Here is a 15,291-nt window from a genome sequence, read left to right as displayed (position 1 = left end):
AGACCCTGGCTTAGTAAGAGTCCCTGTTTCCCCCTTTGCTTCCTTTCCACTCAATAAGATCCTGTCTTACTCACCATTCAAATCGTCTGCGAGCCTGAATTTTCAAAGAACCCCACCTTTAGCTGAACTGAAGAAAAGTCCTGCAACATTTTTGGCACCCAAAGTGGGGCTAGAGAAGCAGTGAGTGAAATGGGGACTCAACCTCTCATTGTTGCTTCTAAGCCTTTTCCACGCCCCCCACCCCTTCTTCCCCATCGTTCCTGGGCCTTTTCATGGCCTTTTCCTTCCTTTTCAGGACCTACCACTGAGCAGCAACTCCCTGCCCTGCCAGGGCTGGAAAGTATGGCCCAAAGGTCCCGCACAGCCGGCTGGCTGGTTCCCAGTCACATGCTGCTGCCGCAGCCTTCCCTTTCCGTGGTCAAGGGGTTTAACCCTATTGGACGGACAGTAATTAAGCTTAAACTTGTCTTCCTGGTGGAGGAACCACTTGCATAAGAACAAGAGGCATTTTTAAACTGTTTTTTTTTTCTTTCCCCTTATCTACCTGGTCAACAAGTTAACCTTTAAAGTTTTTTTTCTTTTAGAAGACACTTTACTAGTCCAGGTTCCCTGCAACGACAACGGTTTGTATTTTCTGTAAAGTTTTAATTGTGAAAAAGGATTTGTGGGGCTAGTCTTGGGCTATGGTCAATCTGGTGTGCTTTACATGTCTGTATGGTTTATGTTGCAAGCCTCCATCTTGCTTTACGTCCTGGGGGCATAGCTGGTAATTCCTTGGCGAGGCTTTGTTTGGCAGTCCTGCCTGAGGGGATCAGCCCACTCCGGTCTGATACTTGCATGTTTTCCTAGCCCTGTCTCTTAAAGGTCCCCACCCAGCGACTGGGTTCTCTTCTGCCTGTCTCTGTACTGTGTGTGATGCCTGGAAAAAGAGTTCTAACTAATTTAGTCTAAAGAAAGACAAGCGCTTGGATCTAAAATGTTTTAAAGGGAAGTTAAAAACGGTGGTACCTGTCAGTTCACGTGACTTTAATCATTAAGAAATGAAAACAGCCCTAAAGACTATTGGTAAAATGCAGGTCAGATGCAAGGTTTGCTAACTGTTTTGAGGTTACAAAATACTTTTGGGGTTTTGAGAACTATTCGACTTGTCAGCTTCACAACTGGTAGGGACTGGGGACATATGGAACTAACTAGCCTCTTAATTATGCTGGAGTCAAACCTTGGCTGCACTTAGCACACAAATAAAGCAACTTACCAAATTTACCTTAAAGTAAAAAATTGCTAGGAGTTAATTGAAACTACTAGAAATAGATTTACATGCAAGGTGTGTAAGAACAGTAAAATGTGTTTTTTTGGGAAAAAGTTATAAGAAGACATGGAAATGTAAACCTGTACCTAGGGTTTAAAGACTGTTTTGACTTAAATAAGGAAGAAACTGAAGGTTCGAAGAAGTGGTGGAAGAACTGTGGAAATTAATCTTGCATAAGAGGGTCTCTATGCAAACATATTAGCTAAATTCAAAAGAGTATCGTATGTGTAAAAAGTAAAGTAAAGATTCCTCTTCAAAAACTTTCCTCCCCATCTAATTAGGAAAAAATAGTAACTTCTCTTAAAAGCAAAATTTAGGCCAGGAGCAGTGGCTTACGCCTGTAATCCCAGCACTTTGGGAGGCGGAGGCGGGTGGATCATGAGATCAGGAGATTGAGACCGTCCTGGCTAACATGGTGAAACCCCATCTCTACTAAAAACATGCACAAAATTAGCCGGGCGTGGTGGCGGGCGCCTGTAGTCCCAGCTACTACTCGGGAGGCTGAGGGAGGAGAATGGCATGAACCCGGGAGGCGGAGCTTGCAGTGAGCTGAGATCATGCCACCACACTCCAGCCTGGGTGACAGAGCGAGACTCCGTCTCAAAAAAAAAAAAAAAAAAAAGCATAATTTATTCAAAGACCGTGCTAACATTCTTAAATAGCTGCTAGCCGTATAAAAAAAAATCAATATACTTTATGTTCTTAGGTCTCACAATTTAGCCTAAATATTTGCCTGGCATGCTTATACTGGTCCAAGCAAGCATTAGGTCATAGCCTGTCCCTATTCCTTATTTACAGGTGTTCTTACCTTTCTCAGCATTCCACAAGTTACTGCCTCCTTTCTTTGTTCTCCTCTGCCTTTGCTTCTTTCAAAAAGTTCTAAGTTGCTAGCCAATCAGGACAAATACAAAACGTAAGGTCCCATTGCAGCCAATGAAAACCAGACACAGCAGTAGGGTGGACGTGTCAGGTTATAAATGACCCTGTCTCCTTTGTTTGATATACTCTCATGGCAAAATTGCTGGCAAGTGTACCCTTTCTGCAGAAAATATAAAAATGGTCTTGCTGAGAAAATTAAATTTATGTTCAAGTGCTATTTCTTTACGGCATCGGGGAACAAACATTTCAAACATATGGTTTTTCTGTAAATTGAGCATTGAAATAGAAACACAACAAGGAATTATTAAAATTCTAATCTGCTCTTTGGCAAAATTTAAAAAGGTTTATAAAAGCTTTTTGTTTCTTTAAATTTCTAAGTCATCATTTTGGCAAAATAAATAACTTATGGTAATCTGGAACTCTATTTCAAAATAGCAAATGTTTTAAACCTTGAACATTTACTAGCCTTCCCAAAATCAAACTTCAGTTTCAAAATTGTCTTTCCTGACATCTGGCTTTTTGAATACTTCAGACGTCTCCAGGAGTGTCCAGAAAAGAGAGGTAAACAGGATTATTTGACATGTACATGGGATTGCCAAAATGATGCTCAATCTTTTTTAGGTTATATCTTGGAGAATAATGCTAATATATGTTTCAAAATTGTATGGGATTTCTAAAATTCTAATGTCTGAGTATATGCTATCAACCAAAATTAAGGTTTTTTATGTTAAGTTATTTTAAACCACGGAGATAACCAAACTTCTTTGTCAATTGTGTTTCTAACTGTAACTACTCTGGATATTTTGCTATTCATAGACAATTGTTGTCTTGTTTTAATCCTTTTCAAAAGATGGTTTATAACAGACTACAAGACTCTGACAGGTGCTTTCAGATACAATTTCTGATTGTATTTGAGACGATCAGATTTCTGATAACTTTGGAGATTGTGACATTGGAATAAAGGAAAATGTACAGGACTCATAAAAAGCAGAAATGTTCACAAGTATCAAGCAAAACTGGAGTTAACTAAATGAGCTGAGCTCAGGGAGGTGAGGCAAACTTTTTGACTTTTTCTTGGAATATTGCTGAACCTTGTTTTGTTTTTCATAGTCAAGGAAACCTGTTTTGAACTATTCATGGCCTTTAGTAATTGAGTAAGGTATACTCCTATGAACAAAAATGTGGAGCATGTTTGTTTCTCTCTGCCTGGTTGCTGTAGAATTTGGAAACTATCTGTGAGTATTCTTATGGCAATATAGTTATTTGCATCAGTACAATAGGAATCCATTTTTCTTTTGCAACAGGACAGAATTGGAGAAAGCGATTATTTTACCAAGGCTTTGACTGGAAGGGTATGCTTCCCTTTAAGGAGTCCATCTCAACCTGCAGAGCCGATAAAAGCCCCAGGGGGGAAACTGGCCTCATACCTTCATCTATGCAGTGTCTGTACAGGGTTCCTGACCTGTGGTCAGTAAAGAATGTCACTTTCTAACAGGTCTAGGAGCTCCAAGTTTATCTTGGGACCTTAAGAGGAGAGAATCACCCAACTCACAGGTGTTTGAGGATACAAACCCACGGCTGGGCTCAGCTTTAAAAGGTCTTATCTGAGAATTCTTGTGGAACAAACTTCCATCAAAGCCAATCCAAAAGCCCTATGTAGAAATAATTATTCTTGCCGCACTTTATCCAAATAATCAAGCCAAGAATAGACTCAAGTTTATTTTGCAAATCATTCAGTCCTATGATAATTTTTTTTTTTTTTTTTTAACAAACATGAGGACTGGAGAGAGAGAAATCATGTTTCCAAACTTGTATTTGTCATTAAATTCTAAACTCACTAGTTGTTTTTATGTTTTTGCCTACATTTTAGACTAAACCTGCTTCTCCAACCAGCAATCTCCAGCTGCAGCTCAGCAAGAACAAGAGGGATGGGTAATGTAAAAATCTGGATCGATATTCTAGTTCTGAGCAATCATCTTGCAAATCCTGCTAGGTGATGGGAATAAATAGGATGCCCATCACCCAGAGGCTTTTTAGGGGAAAAGTAAAGCCAAGGGAGCTAACCAAAGCCAAGTGGTATGCACCCAAATTCCAGAAAGCATAACTATAGCTACCAGTTTTCTGGGTGTGTTGCAAGACATCCTTTCTTCTCTCTTGTTGGAGGACTCAGTTCCACATCTTCACCTTAGCATTCAGCTTATGATAAGAAGTCCATGCAACCCCCCAGAGACATATTTTTATTCCAAACTCAATTCCAAGCTTTGGGTCAAAGTCCTGCGAAAGAAAACTGGATCTGAGAGATCCAGATGCGGACAAAAACAGAAGTTAAAAGGCACAGCGCAGGTGAGGGTGGCTGATTCCTGCCGATTAAGCCAAGCCCAAGTTTCCTATTTCATGGATAAAGGCCACATTAATATCCATGACATAAATGAGGTCCAGGAACTCCAAGGTTACTGACAGTAGGTGGGAAAGAGACATAGGCGAGAGCAGACAGTTTCTATTCTCTAGGCCCTCCCTGCTTCATGGGTGCAAGTCGCTTTGGCATTCATGGCAGGACCTGCCAAGGTCACCGGGACTTGGGGAATGCAAGGATGGAAGAGGAAAGAGGATGCTCTTCCCCTTCTCCCTCAAGTACCCCGGGTATCTGTTAGGAAGAGAAGGGAACCAGGGATACCTGCTCCCTCTTTCTCGATGAGTTGCCATTCATCTTCAGTCTGTTCCCCTTTAGAATGCATCCTGAACCCCTGGGACTCCTCTGGAAAAAATGCCTTCTTTTTTTCCTTTCTTTTCCTCTGGCCTCTCTTCACTGATAGGTAATTGTCTCTGTACTACAGGACACTCCCCTCAGATGCATCCTCCAAACTGGAAAGAGTTAATTTCCCAAACCTTAAACTGGCTGGCTTAGGACTGGGTTCAGGGGAAGGAAACCCAGAAGCCCAACATGCTGGCAAAAGGGTAAAGTTTTCTTAACCAGTTGGGCTTTGGGCCTCCCTCTCCCTGTGCAAACTGGTAAAAAGCCTTGGAATTTCTGAGCTGTCCTTACCCCTCCACTTGTTTCGTATTGGTACGTGTTTTCTAATAACCGCCTTTGTCTCTTCTTGCCTTCAGGCCATCAAACTCCAAGTGGTCATGCAACTGGAGCCTCTGACAATAGCCCCTTCTGCCAGGGACCCTTCCATAGGCCTCTGAAGGAGCTCTGATTGCCGTTTCCCCAAAACGGCACCCCCTGTCAGCAGGAAGCAGATCAGTCTTCGTCCTTATCCTAAACCTAACAGCAATTAGATGTACTTCTTTTTTTTTTTTTTTTTTGAGATGGAGTCTTGATCCGTTGTCCAGGCTGGAGTGCAGTGGCACGGTCTCAGCTCACCGCAACCTCCACCTCCCAGGTTCAAGCAATTCTCCTGCCTCAGCCTCCCAAGTAGCTGGGATTACAGGCACGTGCCACCATGCCCAGCTAATTTTTGTATGTTTAGTAGAGACGGAGTTTCACCATGTTGGCCAGGATGGTCTCGATCTCTCGACCTCGTGATCCACCTGCCTTGGCCTCCCAAAGTGCTGGGATTACAGGCGTAAGCCACCGCACCTGGCCATCTGCTTCCCTTTTTTTTTTTTTTTTTTTTTTTTCTTAAAAACTATCTTACAGATTAGATATGGCTGCCTCTCTTTTATTTGTACAAATTGAAACAGAAGCAATAGGGTGTGATCAAAGCCTTTCCCCTAAATTGTAGGAATTTCAGGCAAGGCGTGTGCCCTCCCCTGTGATTCCATTTTCCTTACTAGAAATAACAATAGAGGCATCAGCCCCTTATTTAAATACCTACTCAGCCCAGCTCTGTCATAAGAAAACACAGTAGAAAATGGTGGCCGGGTGTGGTGGCTCACGCCTGTAATCCCAGCACATTGGGAGGTCGAGGCAGGCGGATCACCTGAGGTCAGGAGTTCGAGACCATCCTGACCAACCTGGCGAATCCTGTCTCTACTAAAAATATAAAAATTAGCCAGGCGTGGTGGTGGACACCTGTAGTCCCAACTACTTGGGAGGCTGAAGTAGGAGAACTGCTTGAACCTGGGAGGCCGAGGTTGCAGTGAGCCAAGATCCTGCCACTGCACTCCAGCCTGGGAGACAGAGTGAGACTCCATCTCAAAAAATAATAATAATAAAAATAAAAATAAAGAAAAAGAAAAAGAAAATGTTAAGAAATGTAGATTCAGACCTAAGAATGAAAACTTTAAATGTAACAAGGCTTTGTGTAAAATACAACCAGATCTTTTGCAAGCCTGTTTGAGCAAGTAAGGAACACACTTGATTCCAAAGACGGAGGTTTTCCTTGTCCTCTTTCCAGAGCAAGAAAGCGAAGACCAGGGTGATGAAGAAGTAACTGAGAGCCACAGTGGCTGTAACCAAAGCTAGAATTAAACGATGTTTTCCGTTGCTTTGAATAGAAAGGCGGAAGTGCAAAATGAATAGTGCACTCAGTTTCTTTTCAGAAGCCCAAGCGACCGTGCTCTGCGGCACATGGCGGCCTTGGAGAGAACTGTGAGCAATGGAGGAAATGGACTTCGCGTGTGATGCCAGGGGTTGGCCACACTTGGAATCTTGTATCCACTTCTGTTGCATTGACAGCATTCACACGGAGAGTCCTTTCAAACCTAAAATGTAATTCTGTTGGTCACAGGCACAAAATCATCATGCTACATCTTTTTTTTCCACAATCAACTAGCGGGGCAGAGCGGGGGAGTATTCTTTTATGTGTTTCTTCCCCTATGCAATTCAAAATGCAAGGCAGTAGAATAATAAAATTAAATGCGCCATAATGGAAAAACCCAATTCCACTATAAAAAAGCTTTATTGCTCCATCTGAGAGAGAAGAAAGGGAGCTGGATAGTGTGTGCCTCTTCTCTTTCAAAACCAAACTGTAATCAAAGGCAAACAGGCTCAAAACGCAACAGATAAAACTGGAATTTGCAGCTGTGATCGAGAGACAGAGTGAAGCAGCCCTCACACAAAGCGCGCAGCACACGGCGTTTTATTTTATTCAGGAGACGCCTCTGAGAAGCTCAGGCCCCTTGAGTGGGGGCCCCAAGCCCTCCGCAGTGGAGACCAGCAGGCAGCTGAGTTTTGGACAGATTAGCAGCCCCAGGGTGGGAGACAGGAGTGGAGTTAAACCATCTGCAAATCGTGGACCACCAGCAAAATAAGCCCTCCAGGCACACAGGCTGCAGGCACCGCTGCTGCGTCCTATGGCTTGGGCAGGTGTGTCAGCTGCCTCCAACTTTCAGCAGCGGCGGGCGGGTGAGGCAGGGGAGGCCACTTCCTCCCTTTTTTCTTCCCGAGAAAAGCCTAACAGGAGACGTCCCTGCCCTACAAGCAGGTGTCTGAGGTTGCCCTCCCTGTGCCTTTGGGCAGGGTAGGCTACGACCTCACTCAGGCACTCAGACACTGTTGATATCACCAGATAAGTTTCACGGTGGATGGATGGGTCTCTCACGGCCTCCTCCCTTCATGCCTCTCATCCTAGAAATCGTTTGGCTTGGTCCAAAATGTTGGCCCTGGCCTGGCGAGGTGCTTCAGGTCTGTACTCCCAGTACTTTGGAAGGCCAAGGTGGGTGGGATGGCTTGATCCCAGGAGTTCAAGACCAACCTGGACAATGTGGTGAAACCCCGTTTCTACAAAAAAAATTTAAAATCAGTCAGGCGTGATGGCAGGTGCCTGTAGTCCCAGCTGCTTGGGAGGCTGAGGTGGGAGGATTACTTGAACCCAGGAGGTTGAGGCTGCAGTGAGCCATGAACGTGCCACTGCACTCCAGGTTGGGCGACAGAGTGCATCCTTGTCTCAAAAAACAAAACAAAAACCAACTCTGTCCTAGACTCTCATTCCCTGTATAGATCTGCACCATGCACCCCCACCCCCGCACTCCTTCCCCCCATTCTGTTTAAAAGAGACTTTCGCTGACCCCCTTTTCCCTCCCGGGGCCCCTCCACCCTCTGGCCATGGCTGAGGCCTGGTTCTCCCCCAAGCACTCCACTTCCCTCCAGGCAGCCCAGAGCAGGTGCTACTGTTGCCACCCCAGGGCCTGTCACCATCAGGGAGGAGCTCAGCACCCCCACAGGTGGCTTCTTTGGCTCCCAGCCACTCTCTGCCTTAACTCCTCTGCTCCAATGAGCTTCCCACCCTGCTTCAGCCACCTTCTCCCGCAACTGCACCAGAATTTGTCTCTCCCTGAATTCCTTCCCCTCTGAAATCTGATTCTCCAGTTTGACCCTGGCATCCACCAGGGCTCTTGTTTCAGAACCCCAGTCACAACAGGAGCCAGAATTCCCTCCTTCCAGGCTGGGCGCAGTGGCTCACACCTGTAATCCCAGGACTTTGGGAGGCCCAGGTGGGTGCATCACCTGTGGTCAGGAGTTTGAGACCAGCCTGGCCAACATGACAAAACCCCGTCTAAACTAAAAATACAAAAATTAGCCAGGCGTGGTGACACGTGCCTGTAATCCCAGCTACTCAGGAGGCTGAGACATAAGAATCGCTTGAACTCAGGAGGTGGAAGTTGCAGTGAGCTGAGATCATGTCACTGCACTCCAGCCTGGGCAGCAGAGCGAGATTCTGTCTTGAAAAACAACAACAACAAAAAAGAATTCCCTCTTTCCCACCCTGGCTTCCCAGGGTGGCTTCACCCACAACCCACCAAGCAGACCTTGCTTAGCTAGCTGTTAAGGTTGGAAAAAAAATACAATTAGCTCTTGCTCACCAAGGGGTTAACTAGTCATGGGTCACCTGAAGACTGATGCATCTTCCTGCTTCAAGGAATGACCATATATTCATCTCAGGCAGAGGAGAATCAACGTCACACTCTTAAAGTTATTGCCCTAATGTCTCCTCTCCTTCCTGTCAAAGTATTAAGTTTCAAAATCTAAACACGTGACTCTCACACAAATATAAAATGAACATTGAACTTGTTAATGAGCAAGCCAATAGGATAATAAAGATGAATCAAAGAGCCCTTGTGGAATTCATAAGCATTTAAGAACAAAACAGAATGCGAGAAGGACTGCTAGGTTAGATACAAAACCAGGCCAGGCACAGTGGCTCCCACCTGTAATCCCAGCACTTTGGGAGGCTGAGGTGGGTAGATCACTTGAGCCTAGGAGTTCAAGACCAACCTGGGAAGCAAGGCAAAACCCCGTCTCTACCAAAAAAAAAAAAAAAAATTAGCTGGGTGTAGGTGGCGAGCAGCCTTGGGTCCTAGCTACTTGGGATGCTGAGTGCGGACGATCACTTGAGCCTGGGAGGTCGAGGCTGGAGTTAACTGTGATTGCACCACTGCACTCCAGCCATGACTCAAACACACACACACACACACACACACAAACTGGTTAATGTCCTACGCAGGAATAAGACCACAACCTTTCTGGTTATCTTTTCTAGGAAACAGAAATTAACAAGTTAACGTGTGACTTCACTGTGTTTAGGCTTATCATCTAGTAAACAGTAAAGTTAAACACAGGTATACTCTCCCTCAAAATAAAGTAACTCCCGGGTCAGCCTGTCAAACAATGTCCCAGCACAACATTGAGAGGACATGCCCCTTTCTGCTTTGCCTTAGTTCTAAGTTTTGGATAATTTTTCTTAACAATTCCTCAAGAGAGAAAATTTTTAATTAGTTATCTCAAAATCCCCAAATATTCCTTCAAGAAGAAGAAGGAGAAGGAGAATAATAAGAAGAAAACCATAAGTGCATCACTAACACCCCATTGGGTTCTTTTTATTTTATTTATTTATTTGTTTGTTTTTGAGATGGAGTCTTACTCTGTTGCCCAGGCTGGAGTGCAGTGGCGCAATCTCGGCTCACTGCAAGCTCTGCCTCCCAGGTTCACTCCCTTCTCCTGCCTCAGCCTCCTGAGTAGCTGGGACTACAGGCGCCCGCCAACACGCCTGGCTAATTTTTTTTTTTTTTTTTTTTTGGTACTTTTAGTAGAGATGGGGTTTCACCGTGTTAGCAAGGAAGGTCTCGATCTCCTGACCTTGTGATCTGCCCACCTCAGCCTCCCAAAGTGCTGGGATTACAGGAGTGAGCCACGGTGCCCGGGCCCCATCGGGTTCTTGATGACCAAAAAGTAACTGCTGCCCGGTAGGATCTCAGACACGGCCCGACAGTAGGAATGATATTTTGGCAGCTCTCCAATCACACAGATGGCCACCAGCTCTCCCAGGACTGGGCCTGGCCAAAAATAGAGACACTGAGTTCCAGGACAGGTCATTCAGGAATGGATTAGGTATGTTTACACCTTCCTCAAGATATCATAGGTCTGGAACTTGAAGGAACCTTCTGGCCAGCCTGCCTCAGGAAAATCCCCCTCGATCTTCTATGACAGATGGAGCCTCCTCTTTTGAGTCCTCCTAGACTGAGGGAGCCCAGTGTTCATCAATAGCCAGTGTGTCATCAGCCTCCCTGGCAGGGATCGCTCTTAAGCTCTCCCTTTATGAATTTAGGGCTATTTCTTCTTGTTCTGTCCTCTATGAAAATGGCTAACAATTGGTCAGTGTCTTCACCTAAAACCTCTTGACTAACTTAAAGACCATTTTTAAGCCATCATTTTCTGCTAGGCTAAATAATCCAAACTGTTACCATCTTAATTCTATTATTAGCTATGCTTTGCTGAGAACCTTTCAGTTCAGGTCTCTCCCAAGAACAGAAAGAACATAATAAGGCCCAGGGACAATGACTTCGTAAACCAGGTTGACAATCTTCCAAATCAAATTAGCTTTCTCTAAATAAAAGCCTGGCATTTCTCTCATGTTTACAACCTAGGGAAGTTTGCTGTGATCACCATTTAGGTTGTTTCTTATATTATTTTGCTAGTCCTGTCTTTCTTGATTGTCATTGGAAATTTTTCTAATAGGCTTTTTAACACAGGGTCCTTGGTTTTAAAAATTAGGAATTGGAGTTAAAAAGAAGAAAATAAAGTCCTTGTCATCACACTCAGAGATAACAACAGCTCATATGGTGGTGCTCAGCATTGAAGTCTTTTTTTCCCAGATAATTTTCTTTTCTTTTGAGTTTTGCTCTTGCTGCCCAGGCTGGAGTGCAGTGGCGTGAGCTCGGCTCACTACAACCTCCGACTCTTTGGGTTCAAGCGATTCTCATGTCTCAGTCTCCTGAGTAGCTGGGATTACAGGCGTGTGTCACCACGCCCGGCTAATTTTTGTATTTTTAGTAGAGACAGGGCTTCACCATGTTGGCCAGGCTGGTCACGAACTCTTGATCTCAGGTGATCCACCCGCCTCAGCCTCCCAAAGTGCTGGAATTAGAGGCGTGAACCACCGCGCCCTGCCAATTTTCTTTTAAGAAGGGAACAGGCTGTACTGACATGCTCTGTAAGCTAATTTTTCACATGGTAACATGGAACATGGGTGGACAACTAGTGCCCCACACCCTCCCCCAGTTCAGGGTGACCTCACCCCTCACAGCATCTGACTGTCACCATTGTCACAAACCCAATTCAACACAAAAGCAGCTCCTACGTCAGAACCAGTCCTCGCAGCGGTTCAGATAGGCCTAGGAGGCAAAATGAAATGGATCTGCCCACATTGATTCATTTGCCCTGAAGAGAATCAGCTCAGCAAGTGGGAGAACAACACAGCCACAAGCACACAACAGTGCTCAGACAGGAAGGCTTGGGTTGAGATGTATATATACATTTTAATTTCTCAACTGAGAAGTACAAATTGTATATATGTATGGTGTATAGCCTGATGTTCTGATACATGCGTATATCGTGGAATGGCTAAATCAAGCTATTTAACACATACATAACTTCCCATACTTTTTATGGTGAGAACACTTAACCTCTACTCTCTTAGCAATTTTCAATATACAATATATTATTATTGACTCTAGTCACCGTGCTGTATGACAGATCTCTTGAGCTTCGTCCTACCGTCTAACTAAAGTTTTGTGTGTTTTGACCAATATCTCCCCATTCTCCCCACTGACATAATTTTGAGCAAGGAAACATCATTAGATTGGCACCTATTTGGAAGAAAACCAGCCAGCGTGAGGGTCATCAAGGAAGGACTGGGTTGGCCCTAAGCACGCCATTCGGGGCCACCAAACTGCTCCTTCAGTTACCACTGGTGCTCACATTAGAGCCCTGATGTAGACAGCTTGGTAAATCCACCGTGGGGCGGCCGGGCGCGGTGGCTCAAGCCTGTAATCCCAGCACTTTGGGAGGCCGAGACGGGCGGATCACAAGGTCAGGAGATCGAGACCATCCTGGCTAACACGGTGAAACCCCGTCTCTACTAAAAAAAAAAAAAATACAAAAAACTAGCCGGGCGAGGTGGCGGGCACCTATAGTCCCAGCTACTCGGGAGGCTGAGGCAGGAGAATGGCGTAAACCCGGGAGGCGGAGCTTGCAGTGAGCTGTGATCCGGCCACTGCACTCCAGCCTGGGCGACAGAGCGAGACTCCGTCTCAAAAAAAAAAAAAAAAAAAAAAAAAAAAAAAAAAAAATCCACCGTGGGGCACACGGCACCCCAAGGAAGTTCCCTTTGTGGGGCAAAGCACGAGGCAGGGGAGTCCCAGGGGTGTGGGGGGCGCTTTCGGGACAAAGCTTGGCTTCTCTTCGTTAACCATTATTTTATTAAAGAGACGGAGAGGAAATGACAGGAATTGTAGCTAACTCTTCTGAGTGTGTTTTGTTTTGTTTGTTTGAGAGGGAGTCTCACTCTCTCACCCAGGCTGGAGTGTAATGCCGACATCTCGGCTCACTGCAACCTCCTCCATCTCCCGGGTTCAAACGATTCTCCTGCCTCAGCTTCCCGAGTAGCTGGGATTACAGGTGCATGCCACCACGCCCGGTTAATTTTTGTATTTTTAGTAGAGAGGGGTTTCAACATGCTGCCCAGGCTGGATTCGAGCTCCTGACCTCAAGTAATCCACCTGCCTTCGCCTCCCAAAGTTACAGGGGTGAGCCACGGCACCTGGCCTCTTTTGAGTTTTTTCCAGGAAAAATCAACAGTTTCTTGCTGGTGGGAATGACCATCAAACTGCACGACCAATTTGTTGATGCAGCAGGGTGGGGGAAATTTGTGGGACGAAGCCCCCAGCGGATCCGAGGGGACCGGACCTTGGGCACAGGAGATGGGAGCACCCCTCCCCCAACCTCCACCTCAGTGAGACGTAGCATCAGGAACATTCACCAGAGCGGGGCTGGAGGGTGTAGTCACAGACACAGGACAGCGGAAGTGGTTCAAACATTTGTGGAATATTTCTTCTGATTCCTCCATTTTTTCAGTAAAATAGGGAACAAAGCCAATCAGCAGGGGTAAAATGAGGGCCCAAAGGAACTGGAAGGTCGAGAATGGAAAGAAGGACCTAGTTCCCTGGGAAGGTAGAGGTCTGGGGAGCCGTGCTGCCCCCAAGAGCACCACAGGCCCCTGTGTGGTTGTGGTCATGAGACCAGTCAACAGAGATGTGCTTTTCCCCAGGCACATCCAGCCCATAGGTACAGGCTGGGGTGGAGTCTGAATATCAGGAGAGGCCCAGAGAGTTGATTGCAGCAGTAGACTTGAAATGTAAGGAGGGTGGGAGGGCAGTAAGGGCATGAGGAGAGACAGTGGATAGCCAGTAGGATGAGTGGGGCTCCTGTGGGGTTGAGGGAATGGGGTTGGAGTCAGGGTATAAGAGGGAGTGAGCAAGGAGGAAGAGTGGGATGTTTGAAATCAGGACTCAGGATAATGTCGTTTTTGGCAATGACAGGGCCTGAGGTGTAACCCGGGAGTGACTGACTAATGGTGGATGGATGGCAGGGTGGTGGGGAGGAGATTGGGTAGCCAGGGGGCCAGGCTTTTGGAAAGGATCACCTAAGTCACCCAGGATCATGTGAGATTGGATTGGAGAGAGTAACGGTGGCTGGGAGCTGAAGCCTTCAAGGAACACAGGAGGTGGCCTGGGGAACCATAGATGACTGAACCCCTGATAGTTTAACCCAGTGGCATAAGATTCATGTCTAAGGGTTTAGAAGGGCAAGGGGGCAATGGTCTGGACGGAACAGAGAGGATCGGAGACGCCTGCTCTACCTCTAGGCATCGCGGGAGAGAAAAGAGCCACTCCTGAAAGGGCTATGGGGGAAGCAGGGGCTTTAAGGGGCCCCAGTTTCCACTGGAGCAACAAGCAGGAAATGTTTATAGAAGAGGTGGTGACCAGAGACCACTGATGACTGTGACTTCCAGCGGCACTGAGAACAGGTTCCAGGATTGGAGAGGAAGTTGAGTCAAAGGATAGAATGTATGAAGCTGAGTGGAGACTGGGTCGCCAAGGGTGAGGGATCGTCTGGAGGGCTTGGGATTCTCATGGTGACTGTCATCAACAAGAATAAAGAGCATCGTAATATTAGTCCCAAAGTTCTCAAGGTAGTTAGTAGACCCAGGCTCTGAGGGTCAGGAGGTGGGAAGCAGGGGTCTGTTAGAGGGAAGCAGAAGTGCAAGGGGAAGCATGGAGAATTCATGGTGGTGGTCTTTTTTTTTTTGGTGGGGGGGACAGAGTATTGCTCTCATTGCCCAGGCTGGAGTGTAATGGCACAATCTCAGCTCACTGCAACCTCCGCCTCCTGGGTACAAGCAATTCTCCTGCCTCAGGCTCCCGAGTAACTGGGATTACAGGCACCTGCCACCACACCCGGCTAATTTTTGTATTTTTTAGTAGAGACAGGGTTTCTTCATGTTGGCCAGGCTGGTCTAGAACTCCTGACCTCAGGTGATCAGCCCGCCTCCCAAAGTGCTAGGATTACAGGTGTGAGCCACCGCACCCGGCCTCATGGTAGTGGTCTTAAACCCTCTCTGAACTGCACTTGTATAGTAAGCATTGCTTTTCTGCTTTCTTAGGTCAGAAAAATGACAAACAATCCAGGAAGGAAATCAGCAAATTATTATGTTTATAAAATATTATAAACAGGCAATTAACAGGGAGAAAAACTCAGAATGACCGTTCCCATGAAAGTTCATGCTTATTAATAATAGAGAAAATATAACTTTAAGGAGACACTTGTTGATACTTATTAGACTGGCAAGGCTTTAAAAAACATAACACCACATAGTGGG

This window comes from Rhinopithecus roxellana, chromosome 13, assembly GCF_007565055.1.
Source record: "Rhinopithecus roxellana isolate Shanxi Qingling chromosome 13, ASM756505v1, whole genome shotgun sequence".
Lineage (NCBI taxonomy): Eukaryota > Metazoa > Chordata > Mammalia > Primates > Cercopithecidae > Rhinopithecus > Rhinopithecus roxellana.
The sequence above is the reverse complement of the archived record's forward strand: the minus strand, read 5'-3'. Positions refer to the sequence as shown.